An 8,789-nucleotide genomic window follows, 5' to 3' on the forward strand; every position below is an offset into this window, starting at 1 on the left:
TCTTGACGTGCTAAGGAGGAGGAATATTTTACGTCTCACTGCTTATCGTGATTTTTAAAATTGGATTTTCACTTCCACGATCTTGTGATCATATAATGTTTGTAAAACTCGAAATCTAAGGTTTCACTAAGCATCATTATTTGTTGTTTTAAAGTTCTAATGATCGCGGATCTTCCATAAAAAGAATACACCGATTCACTTTCCAACGTTACTTGTTCATTAAATTCGTTTCTCACGCTATAAAACTCGCGAAAGAATATTTTTGTCTCCGTGATAACCGTTATCTGTCCATTACACTCGCGGATTATCTTATATTGATCTTATGAAATTTTATATTTTCAAGTATTCGCGGACTATTTTTCATTCTTGCTAAACGTCTATCACTTTTAGTCCTTTTAAATCATTATAATTTCGTTGGTTTAATCTTTTTTGTTCTCTTCCAGCCATTTATCTAATCTGCCCAAACTTTTTTTCTTCAAGACTCAGATTGTTTAACATCTTATCAAGTCCAAACATTCCCGACGGTACATGTTTCTGGCTTGTTGGGTTTAATTGAATAACCGGAATTATATTTAATTATATGAGATATGAGTATGAGATATGAGATATTGATTATATATGAGTATTTTTATTCAAAATACCTGAGCTAACCTATAATATATTGATCTTTAATCCCTATTCTGATAGAATCATTAATTATATGAATCAAAATAGAACCTTAAGTTATCTGTGCATTTATCTAACGGAAGAATATTAGTTATTACTCTTAGGTGACGATAGGATACTAAAATTATAATTGTATTTGCACACAAGTCGTAGGAGGTTAATGAGACTATTGCCACCGAACGTGGTTACTTTGGGATGCACCCAGCTAAGTATGATTGATAATAATTAGTCTTTTTGTCTCTATATGGCCTGTCGTTCAGGTCCTAATCCCTAAGTGCGAAAAGAGGCTGCTTGGGACACTTGATAGCGTAGTAAGGGTCTCGGGCCATTCGCTCTAACGGTCTAACGGTCGCTCTTTTGCTATACCTCAGCGGGAGGCCGGAAATGCGAGGGTGAGTACCTACGAGTTTTCAATATAAAATTTCAACCAACACTTATGTTGTGTTTCTTTTCTTGAGAATTTTAACTCTCGGTCCAATCTTCTCTCAACGAAACTTGTTTTCGACAGAGTATAGAGGGTTTTGAAATCTCTAAGTCTCTCTTGGACAAATAATGGAGTGATCGATTGACCTTAAATATCTCGAATCTGTTCCAACTAACGGAGTTACAGGGATTATACCTGTAGGCGCTCAATGAACGCAGAGTAAGGTATCTTGAGGCTAAAATCTTTGTAATATAAGGCTTCTGCCTTTAGATATCATAAATTGTTTAAACCAAGGGAATTTTAAGCCAAAAGAATTTCTAAAAGGCCCGTAAACTCGGAGACACTCAAAAAGAAAGAATAGATTCTCGAGATTTTATACTGACACGCAAAGATCGCTTTTGTAAATTAAGTCTCTTGTTTTGACAGCTTCAGAGGATGTTATCCCACTGAGCACTCTCAGAGAGAACTTAACCGAATAAGATTTCAATCTATTGGAATGTTAATCTTTTTAAAGAACGAATGATCGGACAAGTTCTAGAAGGTTTAGGCTCAGGGCTTCTCCTACTGATTCGCTCCGGCGATCTGTGCTTTTCAGACACAAGATCCAGAAGACTATTTTTAGACTGGGTTGCCCTTTTCATAGTCCTGCTTCCAGATCTCCCGTCTCGATCTTACGTAACGTCGTCGAGGGGGGAGTTGCTGGAGTTTGCGCTATAGTGTTTCTTCTGTGAGATGCTTCTCTTTAGAGGGATTACACAGGAGATACTATTTTTGCCGATTTACAGACAACCCTTGAAATTCGAGGGTTACTATATATATATTGAAGGGCGCACAGGTGACCCACGTGACACCGAGGTAGGGCCTCACGTGGCTACAAGCGGGGAGAGGGCTTAAATAGCCACTCCCAACGAGAAAACTCGTCTGTGAACGGCCACCGATGCGTCGGTAAATTAACTATTCTTAGAAACTAAACTGTGGTTTACTTCTAAGAGCCCGTGTAGATACCCATTTAATTGAGTCATTTACAGGTTTTGCGATAAATAAGGTTCACATTATTTGATTTAATATCAATCTATTATAAAGATTGACATTCTTTAATTTATAGTAATTTAGCAGCCGAGTTCAACGGCCTTGAAATCGTTTAGATCGCTGTCTAATAGAAGGCGACTTAATTTAATTTAAATCTGATGTGTTGAAGTTTCGTATATCAACACAAGAGACCAATTTTTTGGCAGATCGCTTCACTGCTACGACGAACTCGATGTATACGATTCACTGTAACAGTGGCATACGCCCACGCATTTAGATAAGATAGAAGGGCTATATATTGTAGCGCTTTGGCCCAGCGTACCAGTCCTTGTCATGCTTTTTTACTACTTAGAAAATAATTTAAAACTCAAATTTCTTCTTGCTCCCTTCACATTTTGACGATCCAGCCAGGATAGTGGCAAACAATCATAGCTAAAACGATCAAACTGCACCATCTTGAAACTAAACACCTGGATCGGGTCAAGAAAGAAAAAGAAAAATTCTACAAGAATGAGGAAGAACTCCGAGGAGATATTTACGAATTTTTTCCTCGCAAAAAGCAGGCAAGTAAGCAAATTGGAAAAACTAGAGGCTGAACTGAAGTAGGCCCTATCTTATGTAAACCAGTGTTCATGAAAACCTGAAAAGGGAACTTGGGTAAGCGACATACTGATGTAAACCCACGGGAGCAATTCCCAGAAGACGAAGCCGCTGCAAGCCGCCGTTTCGCCGTGCCGTCACGCCTGGTTCACCATCCTCCTACGAAGAGGATAAGAAGAAGTTAGTAGCAGCAAGCGGACGATATGTCGTGCCGTCACGCCTGGTTCACCATCTCTACAGATGAAGAGGACAACCACGCAGTCGCTACAGCAAAAAAGTAAGCATTCAATTTAGATAAATAACTGAATTTGTAAAAGTGCGGTCCTTTAAGTGAAAAATATTTAAAAAATTAAGAGTTGAACGAGAGTTGTAAAGCGCGCGTGACACATATATCTATTTCTCGTAAAAACAGATAAGACAGCAAACCTGGTTTTCGACGCGTACAGGAAGGGCACATCCGTAGATTACGATACCCAAACTAGTGACTCGGACTCGACGGTCGTGTTAGATGAAATCAGTGCGCCCTTCAGAACCGCGACAATGGCATCCCCCGCATCCTCTCCTTCTCCTTCGACAACAGAACAGATGCTACAAACCATCTTAGCCAAAATGAATAGTTACAAAATTAGTATGAATTTTTTGACAAGGGAAATGGAAAATAGGGTTGAAGAAATTATAACTCTAGCGGGCCGAGTCGGATTAAGAACCCAGGTACAAACATATAGGGACGATCCCGAACTAACATCAGACGAAGAAGAAGGAAATAGCATTAATCGCAACCGAGAACCTAGCCGTCCTACAGAGAGAACTAATCCGTGTAGCAGCTCTAGACTCTACGCGAATCCCTAAATCCAAGAGCTTATTTATCACAATAATGAAGTATCTATTAACATTGTCCGGCCTACACCCTCCGCGAATCCTGCAATCCAAGAGCCTAGCTTTTATAACAGGGAACCAACCAACAGCCCTATTGGGGCTATGCTCCACGCGAACCCTCAAAACAAAGAACCGGTCCATCAGAATAGGGAAGTATTCAGTCACCCCGTTCGCCCTTTGCTTCCTATAAACGTTCAAAATGAAGGTACCATCCAACCCAAGGATATCATACGCACTATTAAACCACTTAACAGGCAGGATGACGTAGGGACAGAAGATTTCATCTAAATGGTAAAAAAGGCGAAAAAACGGTGTAGTCAACCCGATCTCTTATGAGGCCTTGTGATAGCCGAAAAAATTCTAGGAAACGCGGAAAGATCTGTCAGATTTACTACCATCAATTCATACGAAGATATTTTTGAAACCCTGCGTCAAAATTTAAAACAAAACGGATCAGTCTCTGCGTTAAGAAGTAGGTGAGAAAGTTGTAAACAGGGACTGACGGAAACGATCCAGAATTTCAACCTTAGGTTTCAGCAGGAAGTAAATGAGCTTAAATATGCGGTTCAAAATGAAAATTATGGACCAATGGAAAGAAAATTAGCGATCAACATCGAAGAGAAAGAATGTCTAAAAAGATATTTATTGAACCTTAAACGCAAGATAGAGCTGCAAGTAAAAGCTCAAAAGCCCGGTAATGTAGCAGAAGCGCAAAGTCATGCGATAGAAATGGAAATGTAGCTGCGAGAAGCTCAACCAACGAGAATAGAGACAGGATTCAGAGCGCCGATGCGACATGCACCTCAAATCCCTAAAAAAACATTTTTACCCCCACAAAAAGTGCAGCATACAACGCCCTCACATAGAACACCACAATTTGGAATTACACCAGGCAACGGCACAGAAAAATCAAAACTGAATTGTCATAGGTGCGGAAAACCAGGACATTTTGCTAATCAGTGGCAATCCCAACAGCAACGAAATTTTCCAATAGGAATATTCCAAAAGAGACCCCCGCAAGTGAGGAATACTCAGGAAGAGAATCAAGCTCATTTTTTAGATCACGAAAAGATGAGTCAAGAGGAAATAGAAGAGCAGATCTACTACAAGGATACAGCCGAGTATCAGCCATATGCGGAAAGCTCCAGTCAATCGTGGGACGAGGAACAAACGGATGCACTTGTAGATTGCTCGTCGACTCTGGGTCATCCATAAACCTTATCAAAGAAAAACGATTTCGGATGAAAAAGAACTTCATTATGAGTCACGATAAACATACATCGATGGAAGCAGTATACCTGAACTATATTAATAAAAAACATCTTTTCTATGTAGTTCACAACGACTTCCCATTACCTGAGGAAGGTATAATAGGAATACCTTTTCTCGTGAAGTTCCAAAGGTACGCCATCACCCCAAGATTTTTAATACTCGAAAAGGTCAAACTGCCACTACACACCGATGAAACCTATGTTCCTGCGAGAGACGCAAAGGTGAACAGCATCCAGCTAGAATCCAACTTAGATGCGTGGAGTCAGAACTAGCCAACCCCATTTGCCGAATAATTTCGCAGTACGCCGATGTATACACCTTAGATGAAGATCCTATACTTTGCACCAGTTTAACAGATCACGAGATCATTTTGAAACAGGTAAAATTGTTAATATAAAAGCTTATCGACCGCCAGAAAGCTAGCAAAATTTCGTAAAAGAAGAGGTGGCCTCTTTACTTCAGCAAGGCATAATAAGTCCTTTAAGCTCACCTTTTAACTCACCGATATGGGTTGTACCCAAAAAGGTGGAAAATTACGAATCGTTACGGATTACAGAAGAGTAAACCTCGATACCGATCAGGATGCCTACACTTTACCTGTAATAGATGACATCCTAGATCACCTGGGTAAATCAAAATTCTTTCCTGCATTCGATCTTTCATCAAGGTTTCATCAAATCCCTATGAAGGAAGAATCTAAAAAGTATACAGCTTTCTCCACAAAGGACGGACATTTTGAATTTAACAGGATGCCTTTTGATCTAAAAAACGCTCCGGCTACTTTTCAACGCATGATGGATCAAGCCTTACGAGAACTCGTCGGAAAGCACTGTTTTGTATACCTTGATGATATAGTCATCTTTGGACAAACCATTAAAGAACACAACCAGAATTTAATATTATTACTCGACCGACTCAGAGAGACCGAATTAAAATTGCAACCTGCAAAATGTGAATATCTGAGACCCGAACTAGAATACCTTGGACACCTTATCACGGCCAAAGGTGTTAAGCCTAATCCAAATAAGGTCAGCGTGGTAAAAGATTTTAAAACGCCTAATAACATGAAACAAGTACAATCCTTTCTAGGGCTAGCAGGTTACTACCGTAAGTTCATAAACAAATTCTCGCATATAGCTAAACCCTTAACCGAACTCACAAAAAAAAGACAACCCAGTGGGCAAAAAATTAAGGATGTCCTAGAGACGTCTTCGGACATCCCTAAGACGTCTTTTATAAAATGTCTTTTAGTTATCCTAGGAATGTTCTTAAAACGTTTAATGTCAGTAGGAAAGATGTCCCGAGAACGTCCATGTCTTTAAAACGTCCTTCGGTCATCTTTGGGACATTGGACGTCTTAAAGACGTTGATTGGCCTGACATAGGACGTCCTAGGAACGTCCAAGGGACGTTCTTGGGATTTTCATAGTTTCGTGCCCACTGGGAACCCTTTAAAGTGGACCACTAGACATCAGCTATCGTTCGATCAATTCTAGAACGTATTATGTACAGCCCCAGTACTTCGATACCCTGATTATAGTAAAGAACTCGTGCTCACTACGGATGTCTCAAATGTAGGACTAGGAGCCATCCTAAGTTAGGATGGCCACCTCTACTGCTTCATATCTCGGACTCTTAACGGAACCGAGCAAAATTACTCTGCTATGGAAAAAGAGTTACTGGCCGTGGTATGGGCCACGCTACGTTTAAGACAGTACCCCCTGGAAAAAACGTTACAGAAAGCTATGAAGAATGCCGAGATAAGCCCCGAGGAACTGGAATCCAGATTACCCGATATAGAAATGCTTGACGCCCTTGGCGTTGAAGCAAATTTGACAACTCCTCCCCCGCATCAGTTAAATTTCGAGAAACTATCTGTGAAGGAAAAACCGAAACCAAAGATAATCAACGAGGAGTTGTTAGCTGGACTCAATAGGGAAGCGGAGAGAGAAGGAATGCCCCCAATACCGATGCGAGAAAATCTCCCCGAATATGATGAAGAGTTATACGAACAGTTCCAGAATTGGCTCAAGGAAAGAGGTGAAAATAATGCCTTAAAGAAACCAAACGCAAGAGGAAAATTGTGGATAAAAGTCTAAAAAAACCTCTCGAACGATCAAAATGTAGAAATCCTTCCAGTCTATGATGAAAGAACGTAGCTTACAAGGATTAACGAGATAGTAGTTGACTTTACGAATCCGAAATTGACAATAGCCAGATTACACTTTATGGATCCCACCATAACACCTTTAGAAAAAATTTAAATTGAACAATTTATCCATTGTAGCCGAAAATACGAAAATTCTTTAAATATTTACAACTGCTTCTCACCGTTGAGCGAACTGACCCAACAAGACAAACTCGAAATATTAAAGGAAGCGCATGGGTTATTTCTAATCAACATTTTGGTGGAAATAAAACTATCGACCAAGCCAAACAGTTTGGAGAATGGAAAAATATGGAAAATGATATTTGCGACTACGTAAAAAAGTGCCCCATATGCCAACTCCAGAAAACTACGAGAATTAAGAGGCAAGCCGAAGCTATCGTACCTGACACACCTGTTAACCCAAATGATAAAGTCGCAATGGAAATTTTTGAGCCCCTTCCTATCACGAAAAGTAGAAATGAATACATACTTAGTGTACAGGATCAACTGACTAAATATTTGATGCTGATGCCACTAAAAGATGCTAGGGCTGAATCCATTATCGAGGGACTCTTCAATCATTTTATTTATATATTCGGAGCCCCGAAATCAATCCTGACAGACCAAGGAGCAAACTTCGTTTCCGAACTAGTCCAGACTTTCGAGAACCTCTTCAGAATAAAGCATGTGAAAACAACTACTTATCACCCCCAAAGTAACGGTAGTTTAGAAAGAGCTCACTCTGTGCTGAAAGATTTACTGAAAACCTGTATGCAGGACACGCGAACCGAGTGAGACCAAGTATTGAAAATAATTTCTCTCGCTTACAATACCAATAAACAAGATGGAATTGGTATAAGTCCGTTACCGCAATCTGTCTATGGGCCGGGAGACCTGGTCAAGTTCGCCATCCATAATGCGACTAACAAAGTCTATGCAAGTTGGAAAGGACCCGCAACCATAATCGAAGAGCTAGATAATAATATCTACATAATATTATTTAACATCGAAAGAACGAGAATTCACGCTAACCAGATTATGCCTTATTTTTCATAGAATGAAGATCTTGGCATATCTGACAATTCTGACACAAATCTGGACAACGAGAGGAAATTACACCCTGACACCTATTACCGGCAACATATCTATCGAGGAAATAGGAACAGCTCATCTTTACCATGAAGCCTGGAAGTTAATGATAAGCATCAATGATTCCAGCCTACAAGAAAGGTTAGATATAGTTCGCGATATAATGATACTCGCGATTCGAGCGTGTAACTCAAACTGCGCTGAAGAAAAAGAGGTTAGATTAACAGGCGAAAGGTATGAGAGGACCAAAAATAAACTTCAACTACTCAACCAAGCGATAGGTAACAAACGACACAAAAAAGGATTACTAAACGCAATTGTGGACATAGCTAAGACACTGTTTGGAACTTTAAGTAATAACGACCTTGGACATATTAATGAGGGGTTCGATCAATTATACATAGAAAATAAATATATGGATCAAGCCTTGCAGAACCATACCAAAATAATAAAAGTATGATACGATTCTTCTTCGATTAATTACGGTGAATTAAAAACTCAATTAAAACAAGAAATTAGTAACGCCGAACAATTCAGAAGAAACCTCAATAATAATACGAGGAATTTATTCGTAACAACAAAAATTTTAACTTGCGCAATTTTAATATAAGAATTAGCAGAAAATATTAATACATTATTAACAGCAATAAATAACGGAATGCATGGAATTGTGCACCCCCAGATA

This window comes from Belonocnema kinseyi, chromosome 7 (genome assembly GCF_010883055.1).
Source record: "Belonocnema kinseyi isolate 2016_QV_RU_SX_M_011 chromosome 7, B_treatae_v1, whole genome shotgun sequence".
Classification (NCBI taxonomy): Eukaryota; Metazoa; Arthropoda; class Insecta; order Hymenoptera; family Cynipidae; genus Belonocnema; species Belonocnema kinseyi.